We start from the raw sequence: 16,673 nt of genomic DNA, 5'->3' as shown, positions 1-16,673 counted from the left end.
TACCTTCCTTAACCCCCGGTTCCACTCAATTGCACGCCTAATTAGCCCTTACTGCAGCACTGGAGCCTCGCACACTTGGGCTATCCTTCCAGGACCCTCCACTCTCTGTGGGGTCACATGTGCGCCTCCCTCGGGATGTAAGACAAACAATGAAAGCAGAAATGCGATTACAGGGGGGGAGACAATCTTTTGAGTTGTTTTTGAGTTTTCAGAATGTTACTTTTTTTCAGACTAAACCCAGAAGCACAAGAGCCAATATCTTACAACTCCCAAACCCAAATGATCCCACTAAAACGCACGCTTGCTTTAATTTAGAAAAAGGGCCTTTGCTCAGCTCCAATAAAAAATGTATTTTACGCACACCCACCTACATTTCGTATTATGTTTCCATTCTGTTTTTTCTCCTTTCTGAACATCTTATTCTAGTTGTGTTTAATGTTGCAGCGCGTGCGCCCCTTCATGCCCACCCAAGTATTTTTACGGTTAATGGCAGCGTGCCTCCTATTGTTGCGGCGCGTGTCCCTCTCTCGCCCTCATGCGGGTGTACAGGACTGGGGGACTTAACTATTCAGCTGTATGCAAATGAGCTCTCTCTCTCTCTCTCTCTCTCTCTCTCTCTCTGTGATACCCTACAAACACACACGGAGAGACTGCGCGTGGTTTCACCCGCGTGCGTAAAACTGATTTATTCTCCACGCGGCCTTTTACATCTAATAGGAATCTGAGCCCCGCATTTTCGAGATAAAATATTTGATTTGATGGCCTGAAATTGGCAGCGGTGATGCGTCCAACTATTAAACTGACAATTTGTCTTATCTTAAATCCGTTTGACGCAAATAATAAATAAATAACTTCCAGGTTTACCCACTAAGGATGACGTAGACGCCAGTGTAATGCACAAAGAATGTCAATCACATAAAATTTATACATGTTATTTATTGAATTTGTATTGAAAAGACTTCCGGGGGATATTTAAAAGAAAAAGAATCCCTATTTGAATTTTTGGAACCCACTCTTTACCTCAGTTTCCCCCCTCATATCCCTTGGCTGTTTTTTTGATTAATCTCATCGGTTGTATTTGTTGTTCGATCGCCCGTGTCTCTCTCATTTACCATCTGGTGGGAGACTGGCAGTCCGACGCACCGTTTTTCTATCGTCTGTTCGCGGAGGGCACGAGCCAGTTTTCTCCAACCTGTTCATCTAAATTCTGTTTGGCATCATGTGAGCGTTTGTTAAGAGGAAACTACAGTAATAGTGTAATAAAATGACTTCCTACGTGAACGCTGGGGATATGACAAAACTTGTTGCTGTGCAGCAACACCATTTGCCCACGTGAGGAGGAGGCTTCTGGAAAATATGATAATCAGGTTGTTGAAGACAAAACACTAAATACTGTAGTCAGTGCTGAGCATATGAACTGTGCACTCCTCCATCAACTCTTTTATTTCCCCCCCGTTTTTTTCTTGTAGGTGTGCATGCTATGCTTATGAAAAGGGAACAAATGTGTCCAAGTACATGTGACTAGAGTCTGATTAATCTTAAAATCTTAGTCACCTAGAATCAACAAAAGCTGCTTTCCCCCCCTCCTAAAAGTGTATATTTATGACTTAACGGATGATGACACGCTTAAATAGTCTGTGATTTTCCCTTGACCTCGGCACGATCTCAAAGTGTTTGCATTTCATCTGTTGTTTCTGTGCACTGCTGAGAGTGAAAATGGAGAGCATCTATATTTATTCAGTGTTTATATGAGGGAGACACGATGGATTGGTTGAATGCTTGTCATATTGACACACCTGTTGTGTCTCTAGTGGGTCCGCAGAGACACAATGGCATTGGCTTGACTGAGCCATATGCCGTGCAGCTCTTCCCCCCCCTTTTTTTTGACTCTCGGATGCTAATTCTGTAACTTGTTGACACTGCGATGTTGATGACTCTTTCTGATTTAATGAGGTGTTTTTAAACAGAATCTGTGTGTGCGCTCTATAGGAGCTGCACCTATTTATTCAATTCACGCATTTTGAGTTGGTTCAGGATTACTGATCCACATTAGCACATCAGTTTTTCTGCCAATAATGGTTTCTAATCATCTTCAATATTCCCCCGCTTATCTGCTTTATGGCCCTATGTCTCCAGTCCAGCTAAAATGTCACCACCATAAAAAGTGTGACAGTTGCAGTTTAACAGGTGAGTGCAGCTGATAACACAAAACTGTCTTTACTATGAAGACAATGCCATATGGGCTTTGTTTTTTTTTTCATAAAGCTGAACTAAACCAAACAGCTTTGCTTTTTTTATACAACACTGTTAATGTCGGCAATATCAGACCCTTTCTTTTATTATAGTGCTTGTACAAGATAGCAGATATTACACTTTTATATACTTGCAGATGGCCTATTCATGCTTACTTACTGATTATATTTGGCAAAAGTTGAAAACTCTTTAAAGGGAAAGCATTGAAGCTGTAAAGCATGGTAGGCAAAAATCAAAACACGTCGCACGATGTCTGCAGTCAGAAACATTTCCAGTAGAGGATCTGAGATAGAGTTAAGCCGCTGTCATCAAATGCTCTCTGTGGTTTTATTTATAACATGCGTTGCTGAAAAACCATTGTATTCTTGAGCTCTTATGCAATGCCAGGCAGCAACTGGAGCCCACAACAAGCCAACTGCTTTGGTGCAGCTCATTCTTAAGCTATTTGGACCCATTCTCTAAACCACAAGCTGGGACCCTGCATTTATTAAGATGTTGCATCAAAGCTCGCTGCTTTCCAGCAACACAGCAGGATCTGACTGACCAGGCTTCAGTTCATGCTGTAGCCTTCATCCGAGCGCTTTGATGTTTGGATGTGTGTGTGTCTGTGTCTACGAGCTTGTATGTGGGTGTCGTGGAAGCTGAAGAAAGCGTACAAGCTCATGTCTCCTCTGCTTCCTCTTGCGTCCCTCTACTCCACAGCGAGCAAACCCCCCTCGTGGGTTTTGCTGGTGCGCTTCAGATCGTTCCGCGATGCTTTCCTGGCTGTTTGTGGATTTGAGGAACGCTGCGGAGAAAACCGCGTTTCCTGTTCTCACCATTCTGGACAATTCTCATGAATAATTGTGATCTGACAAGGAAGTGTAAACAGGTTGATCGGTCAGAGAGCGGCCAAGAAAATATCTATTGTTGTCAGTGGAATGTGAAGAATGCTGTATTAATGGAGCAAGCAAGATGATGTCAGCCTCTCCATTTATCACACGAGTAATCTGAAAACGAAGGGCAAGCGCTACAGTATAGGCGCATCTGTAATGATACTTGAAACTTGGAAATATGAGAAGACAGATATTTTTCTAATATGCTGCTCCTTTGTCACTCTATATCAAATTAATTTATACAGTTTTATTTGCCACACATGGCTTAACATACAGAAGGCTATTAAAGTTTTTAGGGCTCTCTTACAAGGAGTTATAAGTATGCACACTACCATTTGTACTACCTTGAAACTATTTATATTTTAAACTTTTTGTGGGTAGATGAAGTGGGTTTAAACTTCAATGGGTGCTAATCTAAAAAAAATATAGACTCAACTAAATTGACATAATATAATTTTGCTATGACAGGAATCTGCTTCTTTGTTCAACCAGACCATAACAGCAATTTTAACTCCGGTCGTACATTTTTGGAGTTATCTTTGAAGTAGAATAGTTTGGATAACAAAGTGGAATCAGAAATCTCTTCTGCTTCTTCCTTTTTCTTCCCAGGTTAAACTTCTGTGGACAAGATGTAAAGTCATCAAGTGTCCACTTTTACTGTTTTAGACCACAGAGAGTGAAGGAAGGAAAAGGAAGCCACTAATTGTCTAAGGTAACACATGCTGTAATTTGAAGCCTTGACAGTTTTACATTTCACTACACCAAGCCTGTCTTATAGGCAGAGAAATAACAGAACTGGGAGTACATCAGGTGAAATGGTTTGGACTTCACATTTTGTATACTATGACTCAGTCGTTATATACGACATGTGTATGCAGTCAGTCATATTTGTCTGATCCTGTTTAGCTGGATGATGATCAGGAAGGCCGGACCATATCTACTACTCAACGAAGCTTATATTTGACGTCCACCTGGGCTTTATCGTAAATGTATCATAAATCCTGATTTAATTGAAAGGAGGCCAGTGTGTTGGAGTAGACTGACATTGACATCGACAGTTACACCAGAAGACGGCAGATTTATGACCTGCTCCTCAGAGGTACAGGTTCACTGCCTGGCTGTATACAGGATACTTCTTAGTCACACCTGAAAGACCTCATTTAAGGAAGTCACGGGTGACCTGCACAAAAGTGATTCAGAAAAAAATCCGTCAGCAGATGCGAGTCTCTCTGGATTTTCCATTTTCTTCAGTTGCAGGTGAAGGAAATGACCTCGAGAGGTCAAGCTATAAAAAAAAGTGTTTCTTTAATGAAACCTGAAGAATGTATAGGTTAACATTTTAAGAAGTTCTTCATACAAACCAATTTAATAAAAGTCCAGTTATTTTAATTAAAGAAGGTGAAACATAGTTTAGATAATCCATGATATTTGATTGAAAGGAAAATTCAGACATCTGATTCAACTCTTGAAATTTGGACTTCATTGGAGCAAAATGCCCCGTATCTGTCTACCTTAACAATGCTTTCCCTTATGTTCTGTTTTGGAACCTGTCTTTTCTTTCTCTGACTTCATGGTGTTTACTACAAACAGCACTGTACCAGCACTGACTTGGCCTTTTGACGATTACAGTGGCAACATGAACCATCTGGAGTTGTTTAGCATGCCGCAGACTACAGAGAATGTGCCGTCATCAAAACTCACCTTGTCTGAGAACATCATAATCTCAAGGAGGGGGTCGAGGTCAGTTTTACCTTATCTTAATGGAGTACACACTAAGGTTTGAGGTTAGCTTTGAGTTTTATAATTTAAATGAAGAAGTCACACAAAATCAAATAAACATGTTTTTTTCTCCCATATGTGATATTTTCTAGATTGCTTCAGTGCAAATTGCCCTTTTTACAAAATGAACTATAGAGATGTCTGCCTTCTGTTGGTTATAATGGACCAAAAACCATAAAAAGCACAAAAACATACATCAAATTTTACTACGTAAAAGAAATACTTCCAACATGAAACAACTCAAAACAAAGGGTATTTCCAGGATTTTTTTTTAAATAAGGTGAGACAGAGGAGACTGAGAGCACAGGATGGAGAACCCAGACAAATTAATATTTAAACAGAAATAAAATCATTGTGGAAACCTGGGATAGAAAACACGTATTTCAGGCTCATGTGCAGTCCTGTGTTTACACATTCATTATGTTATAAGTAGTCTGCATAAAGAATTTAAACATAATGTTCTGATAAATAATGTTTTTGAAATCCCTTAAAAGATGTGAAAATGCTTATCTCATACGGACTCTGAGAAATGTGTCCCATATCAAGCCGGTTAGATTATTGTAATGCTCTGTTTGCATCAGTAGGGTGACTTCAACTCATTCAATATGCAGCAGATGGAGTCCTTAAAGGTACGTGGAAATTTGACCATATTACCCCAGTATTAAACTCTCTTCATTGGCTCCCAGTGCAATATAGAATTACCTTTAAAATCCTTCTATTAGGTCACAAAGCTCTCAGTGGTTTGGCCCTCCTGGGACATCTCTGACTTAGCTCACTGTTTATAACCAAATCAGACCTCTCAGGTCATCAGGTGCAGATCTTTTGAATATTCCTAGAATCAGATTCAAGTATGCTGAGGGTGCTTTCAGTTACTGTGGTCCTGTTCTTTGTAACAAGCATTTGTGCTCACATTCAAAAACAGATTCAAAACCGTCTGGTTCACACAGGCTTACAGTCAATAGCTGTGTGCGTTTTTTTTTTTTTTTTTTAATTGATGCTTTTCACTGCCTTGAGGCATTGTAAAATCTACACAGATTTTTATGTTTTTAATCTCCAAGGTTTATGATAATGACATATGCTATATAAATAAAACTGCTATGTTATATTTTGTATAATGAAAAATATTTAGATTTGCTCAATTGTAATAACTGATTGATTGATGGGTATAAAGTTTGGTCTTTAATATTGCAATTCTGCAAAAAAAGTACCTACAGCTTTAAAATGAATAGCTCGAAGTACAAACCACAATAATTGCATTGATATATAATAATCTAATATAATAATCTCACAGGGAATAAAAGCAGAAAGCATCATAAAGGTACTTTCTGTTCCTCTTTTAGTCACAATGGGTTGTCACTGCAGGTAGCGCTGCATGATTGATTTTGTAGATTTATTTACTCATTTTCTACACCAGTTACTCTTCCTGGCATGCTTCTTACGTTTGTTCGGTGTGTAAACCAGCACCTTTACCTGGTGTGTTATGTGTTCAGTTACATTGTGGTCATGTTTTATATGCAGTGCCAGCCGATACAAACAAATAAAATGCTGGGACTTTTTTCTATGTTCTTTGTTCTGGTCAGGTTTTTTTTTTTTAAATTTGGTGTGGGGGTATATTTGTCATATTTGTCCCTCGAGTGAGACATTTGTGAGTCATTATGCTATGATTATTATTCCTTATATTGAGATGGTAATTGTTTAGGGTTGGGTTGATGCAGTGTGTAGTTACATTTCTAGGGAAGAGCATGTCACGTTACTCCAACTTAACTCAAGACAAGCTTTGCAGAATTTAATCAGCACAATTTTTGTGAAGATGAAACTGAAAAATCAAACTAAAATACTTTTTTACTGAAACAGTTTTTCAAACATAAAAATTGGGTACATGAATTCATATAACAGAGCAATGCCAGTGTTATGGACTTAATGATTTTAAGTTCTGTTAATGTTTACTACAGGACTCAGGTGGAAATGATTTAGTATTCTGATACAAACGCTGTGATTGCTGACATGATTTACGAGGATGTGGATTGTATAGGTTTCCTGCCTTTAACCACCACAGTTTAACTGTAGTAGCCATGGAAACACAGGCTATATAAGCTAAATATAGTGACAGCAGCTCCTGAAGTTGATAAAAGCAGCAGATATCATTCACCATGAACAAAGAGCTTTCAATAATTATTCAGATAAGTGGAAGGACTCACCGCTCAGGTGAATTTTTTGATATGTAGTTCAAAGTCAAGGCTTTACTGTAGTGATAAATAATAAGAGTAAAAATCATGACATAGTGTTTAATAATAAAAGCACACAATAGGTTTGTGATTTCTGTGTTTCTTTGTATCTTTTAAGTTTAGTTTTTCAAGACTTCAGAATCAGTCATTTAGGAATTAAATCAAGCCATCCATTAGATGAGCAGTGAGTGAAAGAATCCACTACACAAATCCCTCCCTGGGCATGAATATCCCAGTGGATTGGTGCCATAAATACGTGTTTGGGAGTGAGAGTGAAGTGGGTGTAGGCTATGCAGTCTCTCCAAAGCCTTAACCACAATGAGATTAGTGTCAGTCGGCAGCATTAATCCCAATAGTCTCCCAGCAGCAGCAGCATCAAGCTGGCCCACCGTTAGCTGAGAAAAACACCGGTGGGAGGCTGAAGGGAGTGGGCAGCAGCGACTTAACCAAATAATGGATTAATCAGTTACAGATAGAGGAGGAGACGACTTTCTACATAATGTGCAAAGAAAAACAAAAAAAACTTACTACTGTGATGCAGGCTTGTCCATTTTTTTCCTATACGGGCAATTTGCTGATATTGTTGCCTTACATATATCGCAAGATTTATATTGTATGCCTTGTTGTGTTAGTATGTTAGTATATGTTTTGTTCATCCTACAATGATAAGATGACACAGCTGACACATTATTAAGCGTTAAGTATATTTGGATTAATTATTTTGTGACACAATAAAACAAATATCTTTAGACTAATGTGAGCTTATCGGCTCACAACACCTTAAATCATCAAAAATTTTAGAACATTTTCTTTTTGACAATCTTGGATTTACCCAGAAATTTGGTACAAATACAATATGATGTATAAAATACTATTTAAGATAGATTTTTCATCGACTTCCAGCATATCTAAACAGCTATTAAAGGTAACTGCCTGAAATTTTCACTGAATCAGTCAATTCAGTACCTATAACTTGGGACAGATATATCAACAAAATAAAATCAAGCAGTAATACATAGTCACACAAATAAAAAAAAAGCTCCACCATAAAAACAAAAGTATCAGTAGATAATTTCATCTAACTAGAACACAACTCTGATGTTTCCAGATGGTAGTCTAATTATATGCATTTGTTAAATATAGCCCCTTACGACCGGGTAATAGGATGGATAGACATACACATTTTTTTATTTTCAAGTTTAAAATCATATTAAGAAGCTTTAGAAAAGCAGAAACCCAACAAGTTGCCATGTCAAATTTTACACAGTTGAAAATACTTATAGCAAAACAATTAAGAGTAATGAAAAAGCGATTACTACTCACAAGCTTATTTCTTGTGAGTAGTCTTGGAGAGCCAACTTGCCGTGTCCACATGGTGTGATTCATAATCTGTTACAAGACCCTAACCCTAATTCCATGACAGCAACAGGGAAGCAAGGATCAGGCAACCGGTATGCTGACTGCCAGAATGAATGCTGTTTCACTATATTGACGATAGATTATTTATGTATATATGTGGGCATGTGCCCTATCACGTCCTCAACGGGTGGGTCAGATTGACGACCTGTCAAGGGTGTACCCTGCCTCTCACCCAGTGGCAGCTGGGATAGACTCCAGCCCCATACACCCACGACCCTGATGAGGACAAGTGGAAGAGAATGAATGAATGGATGGATGGATATATTATTTCCCCTGTGAATGTGATGTTATGTTGTCTAAGGACCTTGGAAAGAAAAGCGACTGCACTCCTTTAAGTACTGTAAGTTTCTTGAAAACGTTTCACCTCTCATCCGAGAAGCTTTTTCAGTTCAATCTCCTCTGGCGCAAAAAATTTGTGTAGCTATCCATCCAATTCAGGGTTGTGGGGGTTGCCCGTTTGTGTTTGTTTCATGTGTCGTGTTCATCGACGTTCCCATTAACATAACTTAAGGGTCACTGGAATTTGTTTCCATGACAGAATTTTGTTTGAAACACCACTGAACACAGGAAAAAATATTACTGGTTAAAAAACATTGATTAACTACAAAAATGATCAGTACTGAATACTGAGAATTGTGAGTGTTGTAACTTTATTGCAGTTTATTGTTTGATAACAGCATTTTGGTTATTTTGTAAGTGATTTAAGTGTTAGCCACATGTCTAGTTAGAGCTGTTAATTATAGATTTAATTTCCTGCTAAAGGGGAGCATTTAACAGGTATTTTCATTAGAAAACTGCATTTCCCAGAATCCTTTGTGGTAGACGAAAGTTACTCTGGGTTTTAGCTAGCAAAGAAAGTTTCGGGAAGCCATTATATGTTGCTCTGATGTCGAGCAGTTTATTTGTTGTACATTCCCCTTTTTGAAGCCTTATATAAAGACTATCGTTTCTACAATTGATGTCCGATCCATTTTTTTGGCTAAGTGGATTCGCCACAACAGTGAGCCCCAGTGCCATATACTTGTGATTGTTCTTGATTGGGATGCTTTGCTTTGAATATACAAATATTTTTTGCTGAGAATTGAGAATGCAGCTCAAACATTATGTAAAATATGTAAATGCTATGTCATACATAATGCCCTTTTAAAAATATAAAGATCCACTTTTTAATCAGAATATAGCATTAAGTAAATTCAACTTCTGGGATATTGATCCAGTTTGGTCAGTTGGATAGTGGGGAGGGTTGCTAATCAGTTTCAGCTTCTTTGGTGTTAATGAAATTAACAACAGGTGCACTAGAGGGGCAACAACTAAAACAAGAATGTTTTTTTTCACTAGTCTTCATTTGTCTAAGCTCAATGTCACTACTGGTGATAGGTGCCAGGTTGCTCAGGTAGCCCGATTCCTCAAGGATGGCACATCAGTATGTGCCATTGCCAGAAGGTTTGCTGTGTCTCCCGGCACAGTCTCAAATGTGTGAAGGAAATTCCATGGAGACAGACAGTTACTCTATGAGAGCTGGACAGGGCTGTAGAAGGCCCTTAACTCATCAACAAGACCAGCAACTTCCTTTGTTCAAGGAACAGGTCAGTGATATTCTGAGAAGGCCTATTCATGGATTGATGTACAGACCTCTACATGCTGTGCAACAGTCCCCTGACTGCCATTAGGTATTGGGATGCAATCCTCGGACCCACTGTCAAAGCCTACACTGTTGCAGTACAACCTGGGTATCTCCTGATGCTCTACAATGCCTGGCTCATGTGGCTAGTGTATGCAGGCAGTTTCTGGAGGTTAAAGGAATTGATGCCACTCACTGACTCCCACACTTGCCTGACCAAAATGCTTATGTTTCAGTCCATCCAAACGCGCCCAGGTTGCACCAAGAGCTCAGTGATGCTCCAAAATTGGGGGCAAACCCCCAGTACACCATCCATTGTCTCATCAAGAGCAGGCTTAAACATTTTCAAGCATGCATACAAGTATGTGGGGGCCATACAAACTACAGTGGAACCCCGACTTACAAATACCCCATTTCATGAAAAATTCAAGTTACGAAGGCACTGAACGGCAATATTTCTGCCCTTGTTACGGCAAAATGCCCGGGTAATGAAATCCGCTGGCTCTGATCGGCTGAGCCTACAATGCCCACAATGCCTTCCGAATCATGTGACAACCCCTTGGCTTCTGTACTTGCGCTTCGCTGTTTCACTTGAACGACGTATTGTTGTTCTAGTTAGCAATTAGCCTATAGCCTATCGTTCAGCATCGCCTCACTCAAAACGCGCAATGGGTGCTTCGACTTACGAAAATTTTTGACTTACGAAAGAACCTCGGGAACGAATTAATTTCGTAAGTTGGGGTTCCACTGTACTGAGTATCATTTTGAGTTGCTCGATGATATTTCGGAAAAATGGACTATCCTGCTCTATTGTTTTTTTACTTTCACTTTTTCACTTTGCATTCAGCCCTCTGTAAGTTGATAATTTTCATATCCACCAAACAATGTGGCATTCCTAACACATCAGCCAGTCCATATCCATATAGATATACAGCAGTGTATTATCATTGGATCACTGTAGGACTAGAGTCTGCTAACACGCAGATTTTCTGAGATTATACCTGTTCCTCCCCCCACCCTTTGGCAATATATTAACTATTTTGCTGCTCTGTGCTGCAAAAACTCTGCTCAGCCCACTGATTCCCCACCAGAGACATCTCCTGCCTCCCGTCTCCTCCCGTCTCCTCCCTTCCCCTCCGACGTTGGTACGATCCAAAAAGCCGGCAGTTTGTTTGCTTGGGAAAGGAGAGTATCCTCTGAGGTCAAGTCAAACAGGATGTGCTAGAGTGTGGTCCTTCGCTCCTATTGGCTCTTTGTAATAACTCTCTCAGTGGGGCTAACACGCACGCACACACTCACACACGTAAACACTTTTTGAACATGTGCACACACACATCTGAAACGCCATGCCTAACAAACACAGACATAGTTTTGTGAAATGCTTCTCTGACAGGCTGACAGTTGTATTTATCCTAAAAGAGCAGTTTGTGATTAAAGCAGCGTGCTCGGCGCAGGCTTGTTTGAATAAGACGTTGCGTTCGGAAAATGTCAAACACTTAAACTAATAAACAGAAACTGCTACAGATGAAGACACCACTTAGCAAATCAGACAAACTGCTGCATCAGCAACTGCTCATGGCTTACATGAATTCACAGATATTTTTCAGTCTAAACTCCAAAAGGCCCTGGAAATGTTTGTAAATCCAGCATATCTAAGCAAACACAAGCTTTTCATCGTATGAAACATTCCTTAATTGCCACAGAAGTCATTTTCCTGCTTCATGCTTTGTGTCAACAGTGTAAGAAAAGGAAAGAACAAACAAATTGCAATTGTTGTTTATCTGTCCCGAGTTCTTAGTTTTGCTGAAGTGGCACATTTCCATGGGCAAGTATCTGTGTCAGTTTATCTAATTCCTTTTTATCAGATTAAACAAAAATATATCAGCCATGTTTACTAATATTTAATAAAGGACAAAGATTAATATTGTATCCGGTTGTATTAGAGCAAAATTTTGAGTTTACGTGAATTACCCCGGGTGGTTCATGGACTTCAAATGAAACATCTTGTCTGGGGCTGCCTGTAATTTTTCCAGTGCAGTGGTGATATTTTATCTTAATTAGAGGTTTTCGCTCAGTAGTCACATAAACGAACACGTAAAAAGTAACATAATGAATAAACAGACATAAGAACAGCCCGAAGGAGACCAGTCTGGAGTCCTCGTGAGTTGTTTAATTACCCTGATGTCACACTGTGTTTACATCTACACAGAAATGGGTCTGACTTATGGGCTGAAATGTTTATGGATGTTAACACGGTGAAATTGACTTATCGTAGGACCTGCAGCAGTTTAATGTTCACGATCCCCTTGGTGTGCGTAAGGAAGAGAAGCAGTGATAATGACATTTTTACAGTCAGAAAAATAACTTCGTATGTGGTAATGGAATAAAAGTAAAATGTGGTGATTGCATACATTCTCCTGATGGTATGGTATTGTTTTCTACCCTCACCTGCTTTGTAGGGCAGTCAACCTGGAGCCTAGTCTAAGCAGCGTCTGATGGCAAAATAGCAGTCACATGGTGCCCGTCACTGGCCTGACAACTTGTGAAACATGCTTTGGTAAGCAAATCAGCAAATTTAAGTTTACTGTAATATGATTACATAAGAAAACGTGGAAAAAAATTTGTTACATTCTCGAAAAATGCTGATGTTTTGTAATCAATAGTTTCATTTATGCTGCAGTGAAATTCTTAACGTCACAAACACTTATATCCCAAGATAATGAATGTAGCGTCCGTTTGTTTATATCTTCCCCGTCTCCCCCTAGATGAGTGGACCGAACTTAATGAAACTTTGCACAAACATTGCCGGGGCCACTATGAGTTCCATCATCTATGTAGCATATGGAAATATTTTATACAAATCCCACAGTTGTATATATTTGTAGATTTGATGAGTAATTTAAGAAACGAATAGAATGTCAGATTAGAATGGTGTATCACAATATAACGTATCATAGCATCATACTATAATGAATGGATATGATATGGTACCCTATCTCCTGTGTAGATATGCACACACACACACACACACACACACACACACACACACACACACACACACACACACACACACACACACACTCTATCATATATGCAGTAGTATATAAAATACTGTATGTTTGTAATTATAGTTGATTATTAACAACAGTTAAAGTTACAAGTTACATTAAACACAGCAGGAAAATTGATGCCAGATATAAACAAGTATATACATATATAACTCAGTTTAAACCTGTGACTGTTTTAATCTTTATCTGTGTTATAATCCATTATTGGATGGTATTTATTTATTTATACTGTGCAAGAGGTGAATTTTGTTATTTGTATTTGTTTATAACAATTTTTGTTATTTTCTCAGCGCACTGGGCAAAATTGTATCACTAAATAGTTTTGAATGTAACTGTATGGTTTAAGCTTTCTCAGGCAAACTGCAGATAAGCCATTTGCCACATCTTTTTTTCTGCAGTCCCACATCTACTGCATTCCACTTGAGTTCAACAGATGACACCGCTATTTCATTGAAAGGTTAATTATGTAATTTAACGGTTATGCACATAGTGAGGGAAGTATGCATTTAACTGATATCACATGTGGATAGAAGCAGAAATTTTAGCAACATGAATTGAGTTCATCCAAGTGGACAGCATGGAAATTTGCCCTATTTTAGTGACAAAAGAAAGGGACTTAGAAAATGTGGCACTGGTCTATTAGAACATCCTAATAAAGGGCCAGTGGCTTGGAAATTGAATCAATTAGGAAGAAGAGGTCAGAGGAAATGGCCTCAGGGTCACTTAACCCCACCTTTTATCCACAGGAAGACCTCTGTCAGTGAGCTGTCTACTGGACCCACTGGCAACTTTTTTCCCCCTATTTTTCTATTAAACAAATATAATCTGAGTAAATGCTACATACCATTTTGAAGTGATGGTTTCATTTGTTAAGGGGAAAAAGAAATCCCAACCCACTCTTTGTGAAAAAGTAATTGCCACCCTTGTCAAATCATGAATTAACTCTGATTAACCACATTTTTTGGAAAGCTTAGATAAGTTTCTTAAGCCGCATCCAGCCCAGACCTGTTGAATCAAGAAATCCCTTAAGTAGAACCTCTCTGACAAAATGAAAAAGGCTAAAAGATCTCAAAAAACAACACATCATATCACAATCTAAAGAGATAGCTGAGAAACAAAATCACTGACATCTCTAAGGCATCTCTAAGACTCCAGTTGAAACATTGTCAAAGCCATTATCTACAAATGGAAAAAACCTGGAACATTGATGAACCTTTCCAGGAGTGTGTGGCCTACCAAAATCACCCCAAGGAGGTCACAAAAGAAACCCAAAACAACAGTTGCCTCATAGAAGAGGTGAAATGCATCTTTTGGGAAAATTTTCCTTTTACTTATGAGGCAAAAGTTGAATTCTGTGGGAGGTTTGTCTTCTGTTACATTTGGCATAAACTAAGACAGCATTTCATAAAAAGAACATCATATAAAAAGTCAAACATGGTGGTGGTAGTGTGATGGGGCTACTTTGCTGCATCATGACATGGATTAAATTCCTCGCTCTACCAGAAAATCCTGAAGGAGAATGTCTGGCTATTGGTTCTTGCTCTGAAATTCAAACAAACTTGTGTTACGCAGCAGGGAAATGATCCAAAATGCACCAGCAAGTCCACCTCAGAATGGCTCAAAAACCAAAATGAAACTAGTTACAGTCCAGACTCAAACCTGATTGAGATGCTTTGGCATGGCCTTAAAAACAAGCTGTTCATACTTGAAAACCCCAAATGTTGCTGAATTAGAATGATTCTACAAAGAAGAAGATTTACTGTGGTTATCTTTAATTAAAAGATTGTTAATGATCTGAAACGTGCAACTGTGACAAATATGCAAAAACATAAGAAATCAACAAGGAGACAAATACTTTTTCACGGCACTTTATATCCACCTGCATTTTGCATGTATTGGATGGTTCAGCCTTACAAATTAAGAGCTATATTGCAGAGATCACCCCTTTTCTATATATACTATCATTCATGCAATTTATAATAAACTTCAGATTCTACTTCTCCAGGTTTATATGGCTATGATGCAATGCAAAACCATACTGCACCAGTTCATTTGAAGCTGTGAAGGAGAGTGGGTACTCATCGCCTACCATCAGGGAAAACTACTGGCTGAGTGTCTGGTCTGCTATTTAGGGATTCCACACCTCCACTTAACAGTGATTAACTCAAGGCCTTTCCTGGCCTGAGTGAGCGAGGAAGGCTGGGCAGAAACATCTGAGGATCAGCCACTCTGGGTGAATAACAAAAATCTCTGCAGCTTCGATGAATGCTTCCTTGATTGAGTAGCCAGAAACGGCGTTGAGTGGTTGAGGATGAGTCAAAGGAAGTATGTAAGGAAAACTCCTGAGCGGGAGGATGAGAGTAATGATATTTCTGTTTATCTGCAGAGATGGTAGTGGGGTATTTTTGGATGGCTGCTGTTTTTTCCTCCGTAAATTCCAGGTTCCGGCTGTTTTTCCTTCTCCTTGTTCCCAGCCTGTGAATGCAGGGCCGCTTCCTCTCCCTCCTTCCTATTCTGAGCCTCTGATTGCATGGAAGTGGGGGTGGTTAACAGGATAGTGTGTCTATACGTGTGTGTGACCAGTACGGTGCTGCATATATGTGTGTGTGTTTGTGTTGCGAATCTTGAATTGGGGGGTGGAGGGTGGCGAATGTTGCAATATGTATTTTTTCTGTCAGTCAGTTTAAAGTAATGAAAGCGCGTGTGTGTGTCTGAGCATCTCGGGTGTTGGGTGTGGAGGATGTAACCATTAAAGAGATCAGCATGTCAACTGTTCCCCAAGTGCTGCTTTCTCCAATCCAGCTGGCGATGGGAGGTGTGTGTGTGCGTGCGTGTGTGTGTGTGTATGCACTCTATGCCCTACACGCTCCTCTCAGCAAGGAACAGACAGATGGATCTTTGGTTTGGCCAATGTTGTCTGAGTCTGGCTTCTGATCTAACTGTACAGTCCTGCTGCAGGCCAAATTACTCTGCATCTCTCCCTGCAAATTAACCGACTTCTAGCAGAACAAACAGAGAGCTACAAACACCCCAGAGGAAACGATTCATGCCTATAAATACAAGGTTTGCATTTGTGCTACATGGTTACATATGATAAACATCAAGTGTCTGAAGCATCGCTTATTTCTCAATGTTGCATGTCAAGCAATAAACATTACATATAAACAACATGGTGATTTTGTTTTCTCCCCTTTAGTTGCTATGCAATCAACCATGTTGGTACAGCATTAATCTTAGTAAAACATTTTATTTGACATCCCGGGGACAAGGGATGGACTATCTGCCGGTATCTTCATTTAGTCCCTTTTGCCAGTTTGCAAAGTCAGCTTTGGGAAAGTCACAAAAAAGGTTGAATATCTGTGCACTAAAATGCTGCAAGGTCAGAGAACCAAAAATGTTATTTTATGATTATAATTCATTTGGGGAATGTTTA

General features: G+C 39.3%; 1 long non-coding RNA gene across 4 annotated transcripts in view; it reads left to right on the top strand.

Annotated features, from left to right (window-relative positions):
* LOC309688704 overlaps positions 1 to 16,673 on the top strand; it is an 80,990-nt gene that overhangs the window by 4,146 nt on the left and 60,171 nt on the right. For 2 of the 4 annotated variants that reach the window (XR_014271147.1, XR_014271148.1), the window contains exons 3-6: positions 3,738 to 3,840; positions 4,758 to 4,868; positions 12,632 to 12,729; positions 15,246 to 16,495. This is a non-coding gene — a long non-coding RNA (uncharacterized lncRNA). Of the gene's footprint in view, positions 1 to 3,737; positions 3,841 to 4,757; positions 4,869 to 12,631; positions 12,730 to 15,245; positions 16,496 to 16,673 lie in introns of those variants that run through there. The other 2 variants (XR_014271145.1, XR_014271146.1) reach the window with 1 other exon arrangement.

This window comes from Aulonocara stuartgranti (genome assembly GCF_965226115.1).
Source record: "Aulonocara stuartgranti genome assembly, chromosome: 15".
NCBI classification, from domain to species: Eukaryota; Metazoa; Chordata; class Actinopteri; order Cichliformes; family Cichlidae; genus Aulonocara; species Aulonocara stuartgranti.
The sequence above is the reverse complement of the archived record's forward strand: the minus strand, read 5'-3'. Positions and strand labels throughout refer to the sequence as shown.